Source organism: Gavia stellata, chromosome 20 (assembly GCF_030936135.1).
Source record: "Gavia stellata isolate bGavSte3 chromosome 20, bGavSte3.hap2, whole genome shotgun sequence".
Taxonomy (NCBI): domain Eukaryota; kingdom Metazoa; phylum Chordata; class Aves; order Gaviiformes; family Gaviidae; genus Gavia; species Gavia stellata.
The window spans coordinates 14212051-14236106 of NC_082613.1; the positions used below are offsets into that span (position 1 = coordinate 14212051).

Sequence of the window (24056 nt, forward strand, 5' to 3'; positions counted from 1 at the left end):
AAACCTCCAAGTCAGATATTCAAAAAAAAAAGGGAGGAAGAAGGAACACATACTAAACAAGCACAGCATCACTGTTCCTACAGCAAAGCCTCACTTCTTTTTTCTTTTAAGCCTTGAATTACACAAGATTGGGTTACACCTATGGAAAGTGCAACCTTTCTTTTGACCATCTCTCACGCATAACAACATGAAGCTCTGTGTGGCACACGGCCATTCCCTCAAGGTCTTTCAAGTCAATACTTTTGAGTGCAACCCTCTAGTTTCTCAACAACAAGAGAATAACGAGAAGTGGATGGCAACTAGCATTCATACCTTCCAGATTGTTGACTAAGTGATCTTTCCTACCGCAATTCCTTAAATACTTGGAAGTAGTTAACTGTCATAAATAACCTGGCAGCTGCTTGAACACTTGTGAATCAAGGGAAACCCATGAACAGCAAAATGCAATTTTGTATTCCAACGCCGATCTTTGAAGCTTGTGTCACACAGACAAGTCGAGCTAGTTTGTTCCCCGGTAGGATATTCCTACCCTTGTGTCCCTTATGTTACCACAGGCATGTTTCTTTTCATGTCCACCCAACTTAGGCTGCCAAACGTGTTTCAGTACTGGATCCATTAGATCAGGCAGCCTGGGTCCTAGAGTTTAGACTTTAATCATACCAACAGTATCTCTCTACCGCTTCGGTTTTCTCTCTTAAGGAAGCAAGGATAATTTCTCTTTGCAGATACTAGTCCTCCAAAGTCAACTGGACACATCTAACACTTCAGAGCTGCAAGGACTGAGCAACGCTCAGGGCAACACGAACTTGTTCTGCCAGCCAAACTGCCAATTGCTCTTGACACTAATCGGAGAGTTATATGCAGAGAGATGTTCCTGGCTCTTTACTCCTTCCCACAGGCTGCAGTGCCTACACACACACAATAAATAGCTGGTATGTGAGCGATCTGCGGCTCCTTTGCAATAAGGGCTATCCAGCACTGGGGACACTGAGGCCTACATTTTCTATTCTCTAGCTCCCAAGCAAGCCCAACTTGTCTCAGCTCCTACGAAATGCCTCATAAATGACAAACACAAATACATACCATATCATTAATATTAATTAAATCCTTGTTTTGTTAAAGGACATTATGTGCACTCCAACTACAACTGGTTTTCTAAATTGTTTTACAGAACTTCACATATTGTTTCTAGAAGGATTTGTTGGGCAGAGTACCTGACACCCCAAAAATACTCTGTTGCTAAAGAAAAGTTTAAAGATCAAACTTGTCCTAAAAAAATAACAACTTGATATATTGTATATTTTCATTACAAATAGATCTGACTATAGCAGATTTGCCTGTCTGTTTCAGTACAGTCTCTGCAACTATTTCTAGAGTGTCATTATTTTACAATATTTTAATAATTCTTGCTTTAAATTTACTGTACTTGTGAAGCTTTCCCAGCTGTCAAAACGAGCAGGATTACACTTAAACCGCTTCTCTAATTTTTTAAATTTAATTTTGGTGGAAAAGTTCAAATGTATACTATTAAACATGCTCATTAAAATGTTAAGGTGTTCTGGATTGCGTGGGAGTACGCGATGCAACCGAAAGTCACCTTTTTCACAGCGAGCGGGTATGAGAGACAATATTAAATATGCTGCTCTCCGTCTCCAAGCGGGGCATTCCAATTTTGATAGATTCACTTTAATAGCACTACTTCAGACATACACCATTTCCACACAACCTCTGTTCAGCACGCTGCAGCACACAATAACGGTGCTGTCTCTGAGCTATTACTTTGAAGGGATTGTAAACAAATTCTCTGATCAAGCCAGACAATTGTACAGGCCTCATGTACACAGAGAAAATTGCACAGGTGCTGCTACAAAGTCCCAGAAGCAAAACAAGCAATAGTAACAAAATATGGGGCAGCAGTCCTCATTTAAGAGGGAATTTAATTGTCGATATCTTGGTATAAACAGCTAAACAGGTTATTTTATACATGTGGAGGTACATAAAGTTGGAGGAGGAGCTGAAAAGGGGATACAGTGAGAACTTCTGGAAATTAATTGGGAGTTGCCACTGATAAGAGACAACACCTGAGGAAGCTTTAAAGTGCCTTGCCTGAAAATCAAAGCTAACCTTGGAGTACAATTGGATAAGAAAGAAACGATGAACCATGGAGAGCCCTAAAAGTAGCAGCAAGACATCCACATTTTAAAGAAAGAAAAGCTTAGTGGAGAAACCTCCAAACGCAGAGTGACAGGGCAATAAGCCAGAAGGATTCATTTACTAGAAGCAAGAGAATTGGAATTTGGAGAGGTGAACTGGAAGGAAACAAGGACAAGGAGGAAAAACTGAAGTCCATTTTAAGGGCTCAGACAAGCAGGCTGGCTGCATGAATCTCAGGTGCAAAGAGCAGTGAAGTCTCCATCCGCTTCCTGCTATAGCATGTCAAAACCGAGCAAAATTAAAAGTGAAGTAAAGACTTGGCTGGGACCCAGAGCCATGTTAACTTGTGAGCTAAAAACATAGCAACTCCTCTGTTTGCGCTATTACAGTGTACGTTGTATTATGGAACAGGAAAGAAACTTCAGAAAGTGGAAGGAAAGAATCACAACATCCCGAATATCACAGATTTTGGGGTTACTCTAACGGTCACAGTGACTTGAGTTCCTATCTGCCAAACAAGTGTACCATAGGCGGTCTCAGTCCTGTCTTTTTTCGCAGAACGTGGCAGACATGACATTACAGCTTCAGTTACAGCAGCCACATGTTCAGAAAAGCAGCTATAAAATTTCCACCCAACTTCACCTCAGTTGGGTGAAGACCTTCAAGACCCACCGCGCTCTTCCTCCTTCGCTGACCTTGGTGTCGGCAGATGGCTTCTCACGTAGTTCCTCTCCCCAATTCTTAGCGTTCCACCCGTTCTCAAACACATATTCCCAGAGACACCACCAGCATCGCTGAGGGGCTCAGCTGCCTCCCGCGCTGGGGCCTTGAGGAAGCGGCCATGTCCGGCGCGGGGCAGCCCCGGCCTCTCCTCACAGAGGCCGCCCCTCCAGCCACCGCTGCGGCCGGCACACGGAGCACAAACACACCTCTTGAAAACAAAAACATCCGCTTCTAACTGCAAACCCAGCTTCGGGGTCGAGTCAGGCTGTACTTCCCCTACCCTCACCTGGAAGAGGAGCCGGGCGGGCTGAGGGATGCTCTGCAGCGCCATTACCACATCGCCGCACTTGGCTCCACCTCAGCGACAGCGTTGCCACCGCCCCAGGCAAACCGAGTGGGCTCCATCCATCTTTTGGGTCCGCAGCCTCGCGGCGGCCGGCGTGCCAGACCAGGGGACCCCGGGAACTCACCGCAGTACAGGGGCCTCAGGTGGGCCCTGCTGAACACAGCGCAGCCTACAAGCTCTAGTCCCCGTTTAAGGAGCGTAAACTGGGATGAGGAGGAAAAGTCTGAGCAAAGCACGGCATAATGCCTCTCCTGCGGAACACTGTCGACCCAGGAGATGAAGGTGCTCATACGTTCAAGCGTGCGTTCAGGACAATAAGCTCCTAAGCAAGCTAGCGCGGAAACACAGGGCAAAGGTGCTTATGATGTCCGACTGCACTTGCACAGGCGCTCCCCATGCTCACCTCACGGGGTTCAGTGACCCACGTTGCTACACAAGCACCTAGCTGCAAGATCCTTGGAAATTCCATTACTGCCCACTAATGAATTTCAGTTTAAATTAAAAATTTATTAATAGATTTTAAGTGTCCACTTAAGTACAGATAGTAATTCTAAAATAGGCCAGCAGCCTAAAACTAGCAAATGTATTACTTTCACTGATGTCAGTATAAGCTTAATATTCAGCATTTCCTAAGACACACTGCCTATGTGGATACCTAAAGATGAACTACATCTAAATATGCTGGAACATAACAAGAGGAGAAAAAAAAGTTGGGTCCATCCTAATACAAAATCATCCGTCACTGAAATACAACTGCTTGGCAGCAGAACAGGGCTATTCATTAACGTAGAAAAAATAATCCTCAAATTGAAATAAAAATATATAATGGATTTAGATACCAGGTTTGTACATTATAATTCTAGCCACAGTATCACAAAGCTGCTTGAGGAAACACATTCACCAAAACGGGGTTCTACTTCTTCATAAATTGTTAACAAGAATGAGGATTTTAGGAAGCAAACTGGGATCTTGGAGTCTTTCCCCCGGTTGGCTGAAAATTAAACAGTGACAAATGCAGTTGCTAAGTGGGGCAAAAGGAAAGGAAATAGAGATGACTTTGATAGCGTTAGATAATGCATGTGGTGTTGACCCCTTTTCACAAAATGAAACCCAAACAAGAAAGAAGCTTTTCCCCCCCTGAAAAGGGTCATATTGAAGAAAATAACAGCTCACGTAGGAAGGATAAATATCCCTTGTTTTACACTGCAGGCTTGTAACAATGCCACTGCTCATCTGAGTGATGCTAATTAATCTTGAGCAGACCTATCATCAGTTACTGAGACTTGCCCCCGGATTAAATGTAAACCAGCCTTGCATAAATTGAATGCCTCCTTTGAATACGTAATTGAATTTGCAGAAGTGTGCGCCAGGGGGGTGTTTAAATAAGTGCACAAATATGATAAAAAGAACTTCACGCCATTATATCTAATTCAGTAAGCAAAAATAATGGCAGGGCACGTTCCAATTAGTGTTTGATTTATTTATTTTAACAAATCCAATTAGCAGAATATTTTATAAAGTCATCCAATGTCAAATTCTCATGGACTCACCAGATAAAAAACCCAATACTTCTAAAAAGGGATAAAGAAACATACTGATGTGAGAAACCTCATTGGTTGTCCTGTGTTTCTAACCACACAGAAAACAGCACAGCATCAGGCATAATTTGCTCAAACATTTACAGCATTCCCAAGGTGGGGAGGGGTAGAGACAGGAAGAACATCAGTTTCATTTGTCCCACTCCAGCCCTTTCTTCTGGGGCATAAGCAGTTAGCTTACTCCCCTATTTATATAAAAAAAAAGAAGGCAGAAATTAAAAAAAGCATGCAATGCTTTTCTGTGAAACACCCCTTTTGAAACTCTCACGAGATCTGAGATTTAGTCCATCAATTTAAGCCTTCTTAGCCTCACAAAATATGAGGCAAGTAGAGGAAGAAACAAATGCTATTATGATGAGGTAGTACTTATGAACTGTAAAACTCCAGAAATTAACACACCACTGCTTCTGATCATTCATTCTCATCTCTTCCAATGACATTCTTGTTTACGAGGGCTATAGGAGATGCATTTGGCTCATTAGGATAACTTCTATTATGGGATTTATTGTATAAAAATCCATTTATAACTTATCTTTCAGACTGTAGACTTCACATAGTATATCCTTGAGAAATCTTATTACATATTCTTATGGAGGTGGGAAGAAGAGGAGAATAAAAACATGCATGTAAAGCTTGTGCCAAGTTGCTTTGTTTAAGATGGGGTAAACCAAGGGATATTAGGGTTTCCTCCCCCAGGAAGAGCAATTAGTGCTTTCTACTCCTTCCTTAAGACAGAAGACATTAGAAACATGCATACAAGCAACCCAAAAGGCTAAGCTGAACAAGAAAGCAGATCAGACCTATTTCTAATGAGCACCTTCCAACAGCCTCAGCTCTCAACAGACATCATGCCAAAGAGAAGAACAAGTATAGAGGGATTGGAGGAGGGCACTTGACATGTCTTTAGTTTCAACCGTAACACCCTAGAAGCAATACATTTTGTATAGCCTTGGGTATCTGCACAGCCCAGGATGGGAAGTTTCAGAAGGGCCAACAGTAACCGGGTATCTCATTCATCAGAAAATCATCCTTCCACCATCACGTTATCAATCTGCTGCTGTAACTAGCCAATTTTGATCAATACATTATTATTTTACTCAACTGTTTATTCTATAGTCTCAGATATTCAAGTAAAAGGTTTCTGCAAAGAAAAAAAGTTATCTTTACTGAGTCAGAGGGCACCACGTGGTCACCATGTATTTAAAGTCAGACTCTACAAGGGAGAAAGATGCTATGACTCCCCAAACTGCAGGGAAAGCTTTGATCAATTTTTGCGCCTCATTAGTTAACAGAGGACCTACACCAGGATAAACTGAGGAATAGATTCCCCAGCATGTAATAAGGTATAAACTCCAAAGTAAAGCATTCAAAACATCTTTTTCTGATGTCAATTGTTTAAGAAATGAGCTTAGACCTAGCATAAATTCTGATAAGTCACTCAACCATGAAACACAAATCCACTGAAAACCAGCCTTCTCTACTTCTGGTGCTCACAAAAGTGCTTCTCTCAAGGCATCCAGATGTTCTAGGTGTTAGAAGTAAACAGCAGTGATTTCTCTAGTGCCTCAATCACATTCCTAGAAGTGATTTAGTTTCTGCTGCAAGTACCAGTCCTCATCAAGGCATTATTCATCTGCCACAGGACGCTTCCATTTTTTTTTTCTTTCCATCTTACTCTTAACATAGTATTACTAGATTTACACATAAGCAGAGAAAGTTTTATCTACACTCTGGAAGGTTCTAGTTCTCAGAGATATTGGTAACAATTGTCTGACTGAGGAATAGTCAAATCTAACAAGAATGATCCATATTTCATTCCGTTTACATGATCTCTGTCCTGGCAATCAGATCTTTCGGGGGGGCAGAGCAGAAACTATGTGCTTATTTTTAACTGAAGCAGAGAAAAATCGCTTTAAAATTTATATGCATGGTGGGTTTTTTGTTGCATGGTGGGTTGTGCCCCCCCCCAATCAAGTAAAATCTTTGAAAAAACAGAACACAGTTAGAAAAGCTCTTCATTTCAACTGGAAACTGCAATGGTCCTACAGGAGGCTCAAAAGTGGAATTTTTTGTATCACAGTGATTTCAAGTGCTATCAGCCTATTAAGGAAGACTATCATACTATGGGTATACATCTTTTGAAAGTCTTTCCCAAATTTCTATGCCACATCAAATTGCTATCTTTGCAGGTTCAACATCACACATGTATTTCCACACACTTTGAAGGAGCTTACAAGCGCAGTTTCCATGTGCGCACACAACACATGCATGAAATGATTCTATAATGATTGCACGTTCATTGCATAGAAACCTTGCTATAATCAAAATATTGCTGACACCGCATAAGGTATCATGTATGGTCTTCATGATGAACGTCACCAATAACACAGCTTAATGTTATGAAAGGGATGGATGGGGTAGGTCTAGTACCATCTAGTGAAACACCTAAAGACAAAGTGTCCTACCAGTAATAAGTTTTTCTTCCAGCACTTCTCTGCAGAAATTATTGGTCCCAAATGTGGAATAGAGTCCGACAAAGTTTATCAGTTATCCTCCTAATCCCATGGAACCACTCTGCTGCAAAACAAGAACTGTGGCTAGGATCCTGATATATATGGAACAAGTATTTAAGCTGTATTTCCTGAACTGGTCAGGTTAAGCTAAGTTTTCATTCTTAAATTCATTACAACAGGTTTCTCTTTGCAAAAGCTTGCCTACAAGTCTCATAATTTGAGCCCTAGAGCAGCTCATACATTCATTACTAATTCTGTACTTCATAATCCATCAAGGATCAGTGGAATTGCTTTGAAGTATCCTAGGAGTAAAACTAACACTAAATGTCATTTTTTTAAATTTATATGTCCAAATCTAGGATGACTCATCTAACTCCACTTGCCAGAATGTATGTCCTTTATTTAATACCAAGCTTAATACCAAGAATGTCTTTTTGCTTCTGACAGCTTAGCTGTCACTATTTCAATAGCTCAATATTAGCATTTTATTGCTTTATTTAAGTGTAATTATATACATATCTATAATCTCATTGGATTTTATTTTTTTACGCTACAGAACAAAGTCAGTTAACTGCACCTTTTGAAAAGAACCCTAAGTTTGCAAGTTCAGTTTAGTTTCAGTCTACTGAAACACATCGAGATTTATTTATGTGACAAGTTTTCAGACTTGCCTATGCCAATTGTAATGAAACTTGTAAAATTAACACAGGTTTTCAAAACCATAGAAGATTCTTAGACATTCCCCATCGTCTTTTCTTATGATTCTAGCTAATAGTCTTTTTAATTCATCAGTCAAGTGGCTTTCCACCCTTGAAGCAGGCTCCTGCTTTATTCACAGCAGGATGAAATGAAGATTCCTTTTTAAAAATGCAAATTTGTAGCACTTGCTTGCTTTTGTTCTTGTAGTCTAAATATAAGCCTTACTTTGCCTCAATTTGTTTCTTAAGTTACAGGACCAAATTTTTTCATAAAATAATGCCCTTCCGTATTCCAAAAATCCATCTTAAATCATTAGCCATGTTTGTTGAAGATGTGCTTAGCTGTATTTGTCAGTAAAAACTGCTTGCGGGTATTCATTGTTTCTGCAAAAAAGACAATATTGCTTTTCTTTCCTTCCAGCATCTGAGAATTCTTGGGTCTAATTATTCAGTGTACCTTAACAGGATTATCTAACATTGTATTTATGGTGTGTTTTCACCAAATTCTACATCAGCTATTGCACTGGAGTCTTGACCAGTCAGACCTCTCTATTGACTTTCTTCATTTCAGAATTTTGTAGTGTCACATGAAACACCTATTCAAGCTGCACAGTTGTTTAAATTATGTACTTATTTTACTTTTACCATCCACCAAGGCAGCAAAAAAAAAAAACCTGTCTGGAGAGAACCGTTTCTCACTTATTTTATATTCCATTAGTAAGCCTATCTTTCTCAATAAGCTTTTGTACAAACTTCAAATGAATATGTTTGAACTTTAAGCAAGAAGCAGTCATTGACTGACGCATATTATCCTCGGTGATGAATAAAATATCATCGTAAAAGATACAATTTCAGGAATTCCAACACCATCTACAAGTCTTCTAATACTTTCTCCCTTCCCTGTACTACAGTTCCTTTAGTGCTGCTGGGCCACTCCTGTTTTGGAGGAAGATCTCCCTGTAGCTGGGATGTTCTCTTTGAAGTTCATGGTCAGAAAACATGAAGATAGTAGCTTAAATAAGGGTAGGAAGCCTGGTTTATTGCCACAACAGTGAACACAGCATAAAATTAAACAAGATCTGGTTGCAATCAAATGTAACTGGAAGAGACTTTTATCATTTTTAGAGAATAAATTAAGTGGTTATCAGTCTGGCATTCTCATAATCATTCCATTAGCTCAGTCTTCCCAAATGAAGCCAATTAAATCAATGCTGAACTTCAGAAAGTCCCCTGTTCTCTTTGGACTTTCCCACCATTCAGTCTGCAAAGGCCTCTGTAAAGCTGTTTGCATTTGGCATTCTCTGAAGCTTCACCACCCCATTAGCAAAGTTAACCCCTCACTAACACCTAGCATAGTCTAGTGACTACATCTTGCTTTTGCACTCACAGAAAACCACCCACAGCACGCATAAGGACAAAAAGGTATGCGTGTAGACACACACAGATCCCATCTGCATTCCAAACGGTTTCAAAAAGAAATACCGGTAGTTTAAATGTTTTCATGTAGAAGGCTTTAATATGGTGGGTTGATTCTTGGTGAACAATACTGGTATTTTGTTTAAATTGCTTCTGAAGAACACGTGCGATGAAAGCTCCAGCATTGTGCAGGTCTCCAAAGACTGCCCCTTGATATTTGAGCTAGCATCCTTAACATGGACCAGCTCAGCTGTATACTGGTTGAATATCAGAAATTTATCTAAAAAGATAGATACCATCTGTTACTGAGTATCAACAAATAAAATCTAATTGGCTAATACAATGGTAATAACTTGCAATGAGTGCTGCAATTGGTATATCTTGTTAAATTTAATAACGTGGTTATTGGAAGCTACTCCCTGGGAGTGGCTGTATAAATAACTTTTATTGAGGTCCAACAATTCTTATAGCTACAAGTTTGTACATTTCTCAGATCGAGGTTCTCTCTTACAAAATATCCTTTTTACTTGTTGCTGACAGCTACTGTTTCAAATTACATATAAAGTGCAGTGTCAAGGATATTTGAAGACATGTATTTTTAAATTGTTTTCAGTTAAACCGTGATATTCATTCAATGTGTCAGGAGCAAGTCAACCCCAGAAACGACAGCGGTTAGCCAGCTGCTCTGCCTTCAGCTGCCCTGGAGTCAGGCCGGGGGTAGGAGGGCAAATACTAGACTATGCAAAAGACCATGCAAAGTTTGATCAGTTGACTGATGGTTGAGGCACTAACAATCAGCTAGAGATTCAAATTTTAATAATCTTGTTGTAAATACTCTGATTTTCTAAAATAATCCAAATATGATCATATAGAAAGGTTAAAATCAATTCATAAATAAAATAATAAAATACAAATGCATAAGTTAGGATTGTTAAGTTAGAAACAATAACCATAGGAACCTCACCAGGGAGCTGCTGTTCCATACTAAGGAACTAACAGTAACGAGATGGAATGATGAAGAATTGAATAGAAAAGTTTCGTTTGAGTCCTGTGACAATGTGACCTGATATGCACCAGTGATGCTGCTTGGAAAATTCCTTACCTTTCCCATCTTGATTCGAATATCAAGAATGCCAATCAATAGATATTAATAGAAATAGCCATTGATTATTTTAAGTATGGATATTGATAGAATAGTATAATCTAGAGAGCAATTAATAAAGATTAAATTATATATATTCTGTATAAGGGTAACTAGGTATGAGCTATCTTTGATTTAATCATAAACTAGCTATGAACAATGTAGCATTGTGAAGAGGTAGAATTTGCTTGTCAAGAGAATGAGAAATTGTAGGCCTGGTCAGTAAACCGAGGAAAACTTAAGAAGATTCCAAGAATGGGATTTTGCAACCAACCTGAGCATGCGCAAAGATTGGGTTCAACTAGAGGACACCATGAGGAAGACTATGGACGACCACCAGAGGACCTTAGACGACCACCTGTGTACCTGAAGGCGCATGCGTCACAAGCATTTACATATATTAATGAGTTCTCGGAAATTGTATTAATATGTTAATTGTTTCTTGGAAATATGATGAATATGTATATTTTGATTGTATATAACTTTCGTAGCGGAGGAACTAAGCACGCACACTAGGTGGAGTGATCCCCTGTGCGTCGAGCGCTGCAATAAAGAAGTGCCTGCTCACCTACATACATTGTGTAGATGAGTTTTTATATTACAGATTTGTAACAATCTGGTACCTGATTTTTTTAATACCTGATTTTTTTTTTTTTTTCCTAGTTCATTTATTCTATCTCTGCATTCTTCATACACATTTTCTCCCTTGATGTTCCTGGGTGTACCATTTGCACTGCAATATCCAGGATGCTTTTCAGAATCACAGTAAAGTGGGGCAAACAGAGCAGTGGAAGCCCTGCTGTCCTCTGCAGCACATTGTAAACATGGCAATGATAGGAAGATTTGCTTGCTTTTAGCCTCCAGACTCCTCTGTGTAAATTCTTTGCCCAAAGAGCAAAACGTATAGTAAATACGTGCCAGGAATAAATAGGTCTCTGCCTAATAGCACATGTGAGTTCTTGAAAATATATAGAGCTCCTTTTCTGTTTAACCAAATTTCTTACTACGGTATGTAAGCGTATGTGCAAAAGTGCCTCTCTAATTACAGCTATGAATCTTCCACTTACAATATCTGACCCAGAACATGCATTTAGCAAAGCTGCAGTGTTCTAAACTCTGTATTAAAGAGGGACAGCAGGGGAAAGGAGAGAAAATTTAGGGCAACATTAACACAAATACAGTTACCTCTAAGGACAGCTCAGATTTTGTTAAGGAGGAGGCCATCACAGCACATCTCACCACTCAGTGTGTTGTTCTGACACATCCTTAGCCACCTGCAGCCAGTGACAAATCACGGGTAATCTCAAAAAATGACCATCGGCCACGTTTCGCCGAGGCAGTCCCACTTAATCGCTGCAAGGCAGCTTGCCTCCATCCTCTGATGTGGGGAAATGATTTGCTAATAACAGGTTGTGAACAGTTCAGAATCTGAGGTTCTTGATTTTAGAGGAATTCCAAACTGTAAAATGGACTGATTTTCAACATTTTACGTTCACTACGCACTTCATTTCAGAACAGTTTCAGGCTGTACTATCCCTGTTATACAAAATGTGCTTGATAACAAAGATACAGAAAAAGATTCCTGTTCAATCACCTTTTTCCTGTCTCTGGGATAGATAATCTCCAGTTTGAGGCTGAAACTTAGAATAATACATTTCCAACAGAAAATATTTTTAAAGAAAGATTTTCTGAATTCCCCAGTTATTATTGCTTTAAAATAGCATCAAGCCTGAACTCTGCCAGGAAGCATTAAATGCTTAAAGCATTTCTTTCTAAGACTTGAAAAGCACAAGGTGAAGGGAATCTAAATGCAATCACTTTTCAGGATACTGAATGACCAGATTCTAATAAGAAACCCTTTTCTGTCATGTCAGCCACGGTTTCTGTCACCATTTAATCCTTGGTTCATTGAGACATGTGAACTAGGTACTCTGAGCTTTTTATCCCCAAGCACACCTGCACTTCACGTTGCAGTCCAAATGGATGTGCAGCCGAGATGGCCCAGCGAAGGACAGATTCTAAAAATCTAAATTTGAAACGTGCTTTGAAATAGTTTAACTGACTGCACATCAATACTACTTTGTAGTAACCTAGGAGGATTGTGTTAACACCTTCTACCTAAGCATAAAACAAGACCCTTTGGAAGTACTGTAGACAAACTTTCTATTGCTGTTCCTACACTGAAATAGTCTAGGCTCGTAAGTGCAATTCAGATGCAGAAAAAGCTTATTCACTGGACATTTGGTTCTGGAAATAAGGTCTTGCCAGAAATTTAAGATAATTGTCTTTGCTTAAAAGATTTCTCTTTACACTAGAAATTGAATGACAATGTCTCCATAAATCAAATACCTTCTGCATGATATTGCTTTATCCACATCCTTGTCAAGCCCTATAAAATACCTTTCCACTTGATTTTGGTAGATGGAAGGCTGTTTGTGAGTATAGCTGCATACAGTATTTAACAGCCCAGGAAACGTCATTAAAATGTAATGCATTCCCAGAGCTCCCAGGTGAAAGTGCAGATACCCAGAAGCGAAGATTTTTTTAAAAAGTGTCCTCCTAAAAATTGTGCTATGCAGTTCGAGTGTAAAGCTTCTAATAAATTCATTGATCATTTTTATACAGGTCATTTTAATTTTAAGATATCTGAGCAAGAATCTGATCTATTAAATATATGATGCTTCAAAAGATTATGATTATGATATTAAGTAATTCAGAAATTTGATTCAGTTTCTGATCAACTGAATTGGTATTAAATATACTTACCCCATTAGAACCATACGCAATTATATTGATACTTCAGATAACTACACGTTAGGCACTGCAGCCAAAAATGTAGGAGAGATGGAGTGAAAGCACTGTTTTCTTGGTGTTTGCCCTATGGTCCTTCTCTTAAACTGAGGCAATCTAAAGCCTTTAATCCTTCAGGTGCAAGCCTTAGCACACTGCATAAAGGTAAAACCAGTAATAAAATAAGCTAATCGGGCATCCCCAGTTGTTGTCTACATGCTTTGAAGCCTATGAGAACAATTATGGCATCAGACCATCTTTTTTACCCCAAAGTCCTCTCACAATGACCTAACTAGCACATATCTGGGATGGGCAAAGGAAAAGGCAACAGAGCATTTCACACAGCTGGCTTAAAAACAGAAGAATGACTGAAGCACGTCAGACATCTGCTAGACATTACTTAGAAAAGACGCAAGAGCCGGAGAAGCCCACAATGAATCTTCCCTGAAACACCATCCCAGCCTCGAACAAGCCTCACTAATACCAATTGCTCTTTTCCAGAGCAATCTGAAATCCGAATCTGCTCAACCATTTTCAGAATCTACATGTGCTTCTGGTATCCGTAAACTCCTGTGATGACTTCTACATCTCAGCCATACTCTGGCAGCTGCTGGCTGTTACCTTCATGGGGATAGCTAGGAACAGCGCGGGCAGGGGTATTTTTGCCCTTGTGCAAGGCCATACAAACATGAGACAGCGGCACTGCGTTTGCAAAGATCGCATTTGCCACGTGCGCTGAACTGACACTCCAGCGATGAGAAAGGAATTGCAGTATATAGTTTTCCCATGGAAGTGACTGTGCCTGTCAGGCTGTACCCAGGAGGCGTAACTGCTTCAAATCACATTCTGCACTTTGGGACAAGACAGACTTCTCACTAGGCTATCGACCTACAGTTTTGTTTTTTTTTTTTCTTCTAAGGCACTGTCTCACAGGGAGGAAAAAAATGTGATACTTCACTCTATTGCAGCATTTCTAGCAGTTTAAGACTATTTTAAGATTAGATAATGAATAGAAACTTGACGATGAGGTCCCAGCTGGAATAAAGATGTTATTTAACTACATCTGAAAACACTCATCTGTGGCAAGACCTAATAGAATTTCCCAGAACAGAGACTTACAATTAATATGGCCTTAAAAAAAGCAATATTTAACCAGCAGTTATAATTTTATTAGCATAAAGACTAAAAAGAATCAACAGGAGTGGACTTGGTTTCAATTATAAAGATTATATCAGAGTTGCAGAGGTCAGGTTTTGTTTTAATGAAATCTCTCCCCTTTCCTCTCCAGTCTTTCCTCAGAGAAAGAGAGATTATGCAACCATAAATCATCTGCATTCAGCTGCAGGACAGGTGTGAACATTGACTTACTGAACACATTTGACCCGACTTTTTGTTACACTACTAACTTTTAAAACAGTTACACTTCAGTGATCCCACTCCCCACAAAATCACCAAAGCTTAGTGCAATCTTCGCGGTGAGATTTCTCATGTATGCAGAGCTAATTGCCACAACGCTTCTTTAACGGAGTGAGTATTATCACAAACATGGAAGTTGATTACACTCAACTCCAAAAACAAGATAATGAAAATATGAGCTATTAAAAAGTGACCTTCTCTTTCCTTAGAGTTGACAGCAGCCACTGGGAACACTTGTACTCATGATGACAGCATGAGCTGTATGCCTGAAGTAAAAATTACAGCATTTATTACCAGATAATCAGCAAAATGATCTGATTTTTTTTTTAACCTACTTTGAATGATGAAGAAAATAGCTAGGCATACTCGAGAGCGCTATGACCAAGGACATGGCATCCCTTGGTAACATGCCATTTCCTTGCCAATGTTACCAGGGATCATCTTATCATAGGTTTCTTGGGATGGCCGGAAGACACCGTGGTGAGCACAGAATAGCGTACAAGTGAAACGCTGTTCACTGCTGTTTAGGAAAAGAAAATACTTCGACCTTGAAGGAGTTTGTGCAAACCACAGTTTCACTTTAGCAAAAGTTTGACTGTCCTAGAGCGAGGTTCCCACACCAAATTAAAATCTCATCTAAAACACAGTTGTGAGGATGGTCCTCACAAACCAGCAATAGAGTGTTCTCGGCTGAATATGAGAGCTGGGGATGCAGGAATAAAGTTTTCTCATACCTACGCAATAAGAGAAAGTAAAATACTGAGTTGCCTCAGCCAGCGGAAAGTACCAAGACAGGTAAACCATTGTCTCTTGTTCCTGGGCACCTCTCTGTTATTTGTGCTTCGGAAACTAGAAGTCCTATGATGACATTTCTGGATCTTAACAGCCTGTGAAGAGCTGGCCAATTCGTTTGTTTTCCTAACCTGGAGTGGTTGGAGCATTCTGCACTTTCCTTATCTCCACGTATTTTCATAAGGAGCACCTCCTAGCCTCTGTTTCGCTGGATTAAGCAAACCACACGCTCGTGGTCTACTCCCAGGAAAAGTTCTCAATTTTGCCAATAATCTTTACAGCCCTTCTTTGCATCTGTGATGTGCTGAATTAATCTTTCTTCTGAAGGAGTACCTGCCTTGTACGGAATACTCTAGATGAAATCATTTTACAGAATACTCCAGATGAAATAATTTTTTATCTATATAACAACATTCTTATTTCACCATCTCACCTTACAGAAACACATTCTCTTTTCAGGAGCAAATCTCAGAGGCTCATCTCAATCTCCTAGTATTAATGCTCCAACAGCTTCATGTCACTTCCAACTGATTTCTAATCTAAAAGCAAAAAACTAATTAGTCCTGAGATGCATGACCTTGCACTCTGTAATGCTAAATTACATCTCTTTTTTTTTTATTTCATTACATTTCAAAGTCCTAATTCCTCCAGTCTGATAATTTTATCCTCCTCCAACTGTGTGTGATTGACTACCTATATTAGCACATTCCTTGTTTTTATGTTGGGAGCATCAATGAAAAAAAGCTTAGATCAAGAATTATCCTTTAACTTTAGTTAACCCGCCTCCAGTCTGATACAGTAGAAAGGTATGAAAACCAGCTAATAACACCCAGGTTAGTCCTAGATGCACCCATTTCACAGGTTTCTTCTATAGCAATGTTACAAAACCTGAATTAGATCTACTACACTACCTTTTCCGAAGCAGTCCATCCCTAGCACTGCATCTCGAACCCACAAATAATTTCTCAGTAACATCCAGTCAAACAGTGTATCCATGTACCGATTTCCTTGTAAAGTCTATCTTTTAGGAGCTATGGGAATGCATTTCCAAAAACCTAGACTTGAAATTAAACCTCCTCTAGCTTTAGCAATCAACACTGGAAGACTCAGTAGTGAATGAAAAAATTTGTACCCGCTTGGACCAATCTTCCTTCCATCCATCCAGTTTATGATATTAAAAGTGTTGACTATGTGATTTAATATCTTAAAGTCAGTGGACTAGCATGCTAGTACTGATTAAATTGGACAATTATTAAATAGAATCTGATTTCTAGTACCATCAAATTGACACAGTATTTAACAGATAGGAAAGCGATGATGAGAACCATAAGAATGTATATACTTGCTCTAAACCCCTTCATTTAACAAGCTTCCATTTGACTTTCTCAAATTTGAAGTTACTGTTTTGACACAAAGCATCAATAATCTAGAATTAGTAACTCCTAAGTACCTTTACAAGTTACTACAAGCTTAGATTTTTCCCTCATTGAATCTTGGGAGAATTTCACAATATTGCTGATGCACACTATGCGTAGAAAGCACGCTGGTTTTCACCCTGGCTTTGACAGTTTATTTTTTTATATACATATAAGTACATTCATACATATAGCTAGCAAAAGAGACCCTATTCTCTTTCTGCTAACTGTAAAATTCAGGAGGTTGATCTACGTTACACCTGGACTGGTAGTGGCTGTTGCTTTTCCTTCACAGTGTGAGAAAACACATATACAAATAGCAGTCACTGCTCTGTTTTTCAGGCAAGGCAGGCAATAGGTAACTTGCTGAAGACAGGAGGTGAGAGAGCTTGGTTAGGAAGCAAGCCACAGAAACTGGCTGAAAACATTAAGTATATACCTTGTTTTATAGGACAATAATATGGTACTATACGATCTTTGGGATACGCTATAACAGATGCGGTAAAGCACAGAAAAATAACTTAGGTCCTTTTTACGGTTATTTTGCTAAATCCCAGTGGACCACACTACCTTAATACCTTTTTTTTTCCTTCCTAAAACCCTTCACTACAGATCCACCCAAGTTAAAGGGTTACACTTAAATTCTTGAGACAGAAGGCTGAGAACACTCATCACTGGGGAACTGTGTTATGGAAATGAAGCCTTCTGCTCAAAAGTTCAATCTTTTCCTCATTACAACTAAAACATTGCAGGTTTCTTCACATGATTTGCTTATAATAGTGCAAGCAAGACTTCAAATACTTGTTATTAATCGAACAGTGATGTGTCAATGAGAAGTATAAATCATGCGTGATTATTGTTCCCCTCTACTGGCCCACGCCGCATTTACATTGGAGTGGTAGAGCTGTCGCTCCAGATCGCAAACTTAAAATCTCCTGTTAGACTGCCCAGAGAAAAAAAAAAGTAAAAAAGCAGTTGCTATCGATTCACCCAATCTAAATTTGCCTGCCCACCTGCAAGCCAGTCTCATTCATGAAGGTGTCACAGTTTTTTAAGTACAAGGCTCCAAGTGTTTGCTTTGATTACTTCTGACTTGACTACTTCATGGCACAGAGAGGCAAGACTGTAGACACTGACAACTGCAGATTAGGGAAAAAAAAAAGAAACTTCAAGTCTTAAGACTTGTGTATCTCCTTTCCCCACATAGAACTATGCAGACTTTACCCAATTTAGGTCATTAGGTATTTTAATTACTCTTCAAAACAGTCATAGTATTGTTCTCACCCAAGTAACACACTTGCTCTGCTTGAAAGATGCAACAACTCGACTGACAAAGTTCATACCACCACCACCTTTGCGCTGCCATCTATAAAGACAGACAGGTTATAGGAGTGATGTTCTACTTTCTGTGCTGCTACTCCTGGAAAACTAGGAACTAACAGCTACATTAACATCCTTGAGATCTCAAATGTTCACCATACAACAGCAAACAGGAATTTTCAAGACAAATACTGCTTTTGAGAAAAGAGTTATTGTTTCTTTTTTTTTCCTAAGGTATGATACACTGCATCCAAATACATCAAATGATCCTGTATCATTCATTTACTTCAGACAGGTTCATTTGCACCAGAAAAGAAAGCACAGATTTCCATCTGTAAGTGTTCCCTTGTCCATTTCTGGGTTTTTGCAAACTCAAAAGCTCCCTTGCAATTAATGCACCGAACTTGTTTGATGCTCCTCTTGCTCTACAGCTCTGCAGCAGGAAGACGATAAGCCTGCGGCTGGTAGAACACGCAGCTCTGCTCACACTTAATGTACAGAGTACAACCACAGAACGTGGCAGTTTATTTTCTGATATAAGATTGCATTCACATACACACTCTGCTGTCACGTTTGCATTCACGAGTGAGCAAACTTTTAGCACCTGTGACTATAAAGCTTTCATTTACAATTTAGGTTTAAAATTCCATGAAAGGCAAACAATGTTGGAAACACTTTCATAATGTGGAATCCTGGGGTAGACATGTCTACAGATGATTCAAATGCATCCTTAGGTGACTACATTAAAATCATGGATAAGATCTATCAATTAGCAGGTCAGTCATTTCCCCTTCAAATTCTATCTTCGAAAAGCAGCCTAAATAGAGGAATAACCAGATTTCTCTTCCAGAGGGAAAAGCAGGATTTCTGGAAGAGGCAATGTTTTTTGGTCAACACTTGCCACCAGTTTAGATTACGTGAAAGGGTCTTTTAAGTGTTACTTTTTAGACCTTTTCATAGAATTTTCTGGCATTAAGGGTAATGCTGCAATACAAGTGGTGCTTTTCACTTAACTGCGAGAAACTTAAATACTGACAGACTTTTAATATGGGCTTGTTTGAGACCTCCCTAACACTACATTCCAGGAAGAGTTAACCAGGCAAATAAAAGTAGCCAAGGACATTAGGAGCAGGACATACACACGGAGAGACAAGAGAGTTTGAAGACCTCCTTTGACAACTGCTCAGTGTATCAGGAAAATGTGGTTTAGCTTCAGAAGTGGCCTCTGATAGTGGATTTTCTGAAGAACGATTTTAATACAACTTCCTAAAACTCTGACTTCAATTAATACTGCTTGAAGGGCTTATCCACCACTGAAACAACCGTATTGTCTCTCCTTTCCCTCTCTGCTATACTAAACGGAGCACAAGCTGTATCATCTCCGCTCCTTTCAACTGTCACCAGCAGTGACAGCTCTAGGTTTCACCTTCCAGACTCTTCCATGTTTTTTTCTAATACTAACAGCATCACACAGAATTAAAATCAAGAAATAGTAGCAGAAAGCAAAGTTTGTGCTTTTCCTCCCCCTTATTTCCCCTTTTAACTGATAATCCTAGGTGAGAAATAAATAAATAAATAAATCGCTGCTCAAATTTAATTTATGGAGCTGAAAATTTCAGTTAAAAAGTCAACTAAGGAATCAGGAATGGAGAAAAATTAGATTGAAATAAGTTTGCAGACAGCGACCTTGCCACCGCTGTAAAAGAACATATGTTCTCACGGTACAGATGCCTTAGTGAAAGCCAGGGGTTAATTGCATTTTTTCTGCAATACAAGTGGACATATTAAAACTGTGCATGGGGAGAGAGGGGAGTTAATTTGATAAATCTTCTAGGGCTGTGGAAAGGACAGCTGGTATTTAAAAAGCAAAATATACGCTAGAGTGCGAGCTTCCCCTCTTCCTCCCTTCCTACTTACTCGTATCAAAGCGTCCCCGAGCTCTTACCAGCTTTAACACCTTTCCCCCCTAACACTGCCGTTCCATTCAAGTGTTTGTGTGGGCTTGTGCATGGACCCAAAAGCTGACTTGCTGCTCTTTCTTGTGCAGATCCAACCCTTCTTTGATGAGCAAAACTCTGATCTTCCTGAGCAACTATAAAAACTTAGGGAGGAAAAAAAAAACAAAACAAACCCAACAACAGTGATTTTTTTCGTGACTGTGTAAGAAAATGACCTCTGGTTCCAAATACTGTCATACAGAAGAGTAGATAAGATGTTGGGACTTGAACCTGTTGTGGCATTGCACAAGAGTTCCTGCAAGTCCCCAGCTTTAATACAGTTTCACAAGCAGAAATGTCACTTAATCCCTTGGTAAACTGCTTTAAAAAAATTTCGGTAAGTATGAAGAGCTTTCCAGCATTCTGAGTAAGATAATAGACAATCGCCAACTCCACGAAAGAGAACCCAGGAGTGCCAAACTCCACTTCATCCCGTTCTGCAAGTGTTACACAAGCTCCTGGCACTGTTATCACTTTCACGGTTCTGGCATGCGGTAGAGCAGCAACACCCTTTCACACCAACACAATTAGAGTGGCTGAGCTCGTTTTAGTGCGAAAACCTGAACAGACTTGGGAAGTTTTTGCTGGTGCACCTGCCCGCAAAAGCGTACATTGACCCTACTCTGTAGTAACTTAAATACAAAGCAGCCACTAGGAACACAGTTACTCCACAAAGACCTCTTTGCTGTGCGTTTAAGGACTGACTATAGAAACATTTGGGGCTACAGAGGAACATAATGTACAGAAACATGGATTTCCTGAAGATGCCTCATACTGCTCTCTCAAATGGAGCCCTCCTTTGTTAAATACACAGCATTTGCTTAGAATTCCTATGCTCTTTTCTCCATGTCCCACCCCACACTAAGCATCTGGTACTCTTTTTTTCCTTTTTTAATAAACATATCTTAAATATCTGAAGAGTCTTGAATTTAAAATACCAAAGGCATGATAAAAATTTCAGCCAGCAGCTGCTGTTAGCAAGAAGCACTCCAGAGACAGACCATCATGGGAGGAAAAGAAACAGCACGACAGCAAAACATTCATTTGGTTTGTTGCAGTTTCCAGAGGAGCTTACCGCATGCCACCACCACCTGCAGCTTTCAGTGTCATCTGGAAAAGAAAGCTACGTGTGGAAATAACCACAGCCGTTCCCGCCCGGTGCACTCTTCCCTGCCACCACCCGCACAGAAAGCTGTGGCCCTCCGGAACATGGATCATCTTCCCCTCTTACCCGAGCTGCGGTTTGGAGAGCCAGGATTATTTCTACCTTCACACAACGCCAAGATACAAACAGCTTTTGCTTCGTAAGGAATAGCCTCATGCTCAGTGCATTCAAGCAATGACTTGATCTTGTAATTCAAGAATTCCTCAGAGACAATTGGCTTGTTCTAGAGGAATACAAGGGACTTTGAACTGTCTTTCAAATTAAACAGCATCAGTTCCCCCAGAGGTTAAGATAGATCTGTGTCTGCTTTACATCACAGAAAGTGACTGCTGTAGCCACTGTTTCCCAGGCTGAACACAGAAATTCCACAAATAGCATGGAAATGGAAAATTCTCCATTTTTCTAATGCTTCCCACAAATCAAAGTGTCATCATTTTGAAATGCAAGGCTATGTTCCACCTCTAAAAATCTTCAGCAAATCTACTTTTTGTGGTTTGTAGAGCCCGGGTCAATTGACCTAAGTTTTTAGGCTACGTAAATTCTGCTTACAGATAACCTGTGCCAGAGCACTATAAGGAGACTTCATTGTCTCTTGGAGCAAAGCTGCACAACACATGTTCTGCAGAGAAATTTCTTTGCTCTCCCATTATTTAAGAAAAACAGCGGTATCAGTATGACACGTCCGTCACGGGAACTGGGGAGCAGCACACAGCCTTAGCAGACTATGAAGGGCCAGGGTTGGTTAGGGCCGGGGTATCCTAGGAGAGGACAGGTTCACAGCCCACAAGAGCAGCTTGTCTGCAAGAAGCACACGCTGCCCCTGACACACCACCGACTTGCACCATTGCGATTTTAGCCCTTTCTCCAGCTGCCACGGTTGCGAGCAGTAGAGAGAATCACAGAGTCATAGAATCATTTAGGTTGGAAAAGACCTTTAAGATCATCAAGTCCAACCGTAAACCCAACACTGCCAAGTCCACCATTAAACCATGTCCCGAAGTGCCACTTCTACGTGTCTTTTAAATCCCTCCAGGGATGGTGACTCAACCACCTCCCTGGGCAGCCCCTTCCAATGCTTGATAACCCTTTCTGTGAAGAAAATTTTCCTAATATCAAATCTAGGCCTCCCCTGGTGCAACTTGAGATCAAATGAGTATACACAAAGCAGCAACAGTGCAAGAGAGAAACGACCAGCAAATAGTAAATAACACTGCTGAATGCTCTGAGGGTTTTACACCTTCAACTCTGATAATTTTGTACTCACAGCTGTGACCCTACACATGCTACAAACGGAAGTGCAGATCAAATCCTAATTCTTAGTGATTTTTACAAAGCCTTTAAGCCAGTAAAGCTTTGCTAAACTCAGGAATCACTAAAATCTGTTGTTTCACTACCCTGAAACACTTGCAGAATTCGTCAATATGCAGAAAATCATCATTCAAACCTCCTGCAGCTGCAAGTAATTGGGAAACCAAAGTGAGGGAATTAGGATCAGCTGGTTCAGGCACTGAATGGTAGTGACAATGAAAATACAATACTCAGGTGAGGAATCTAAAGTTTGTCTTAAATCACAAGGCAAACTATATGTATTTACAGGATTAACTCTTTGAAAGAAAGCATTCTGGTGCTTAGGACATTTAGGATTTCTGTGCTTTCCTTTCCCACTTATAAAGTGGGTGCTGCAAACCTTAATATTAGAAAAGTGCTCTTACTGGAAGCACCTGGTACTTTTAGCAGCTCAAAAAAATCCTGAATTGTTACTTTGGATCCTTTTCTTTTCTCCTGTGCAGCGTTCTCCATGTAGACAAACATGAGAAGAAGAAAACAACCTCCGTGAGCAAAGAAAATTAACTTCTCTCTCATATGGGCTGTACTGTTTAGCCATCCTCCAGAGGAGAGGGGGTCTCATTAAATATGTCAGCCTTTCTATTCAGCAGTGCAACAACCACGTAAAGGTATCATCAGCTGTTTCCCTGATCTGTTTTGCAAACAGCAAACCAAACCCCAGGCCCTCAAGCTTGGTAGACCTGAACAGACCCTGAGGCACAGCCAGTAGGTAGGTGAAATTTTTTCCAACGCTGCAGAAAATACAGACAACCCAAATAACCTTGATTTCCAGACTTAACTGACAGCAGAATGGAGCAAAAGCACTACTATCATTAGCACATCAAAAATGATGCAGAAATTAGCACTTTTCATTTGGAGTATTTACACAAAACCAAACTCTTCCATTCCTCATCCATTGTCACAAATTCAGTTGCCTAAACGTGTTATCAGAGGGCTACGCAGAGACATGCAGGTTTCCTTCACACTGCTGTGATTCCACGCTGTTCAATTCATCCAAAACTTCTCAGTTGCCCCATCACCTCCTCGATAATAGCTATAAAACCAGAAGAAGATTTAGCTCTATGAAATACATGCCCCATTTCAGTCAAACGGTCCAGCTCCTGCAATGATGAGGATAGAAAGGATGGAGAGAATACTTTCTTACTTTCTTTAATGCCTACCACTTGCTCAGAATAATAAGAAAGCCTATTGCAGCCAGGTCTCTGCTCTTCAGAGGATGGCAGGT

At 40.0% G+C, this 24056-nt stretch overlaps 1 protein-coding gene across 1 annotated transcript in view; it reads right to left on the bottom strand.

The window, feature by feature from the left end:
- Window positions 1-24056, bottom strand: part of PTPRT (protein tyrosine phosphatase receptor type T) — a 460489-nt gene that overhangs the window by 333101 nt on the left and 103332 nt on the right. The window lies entirely within an intron of this gene.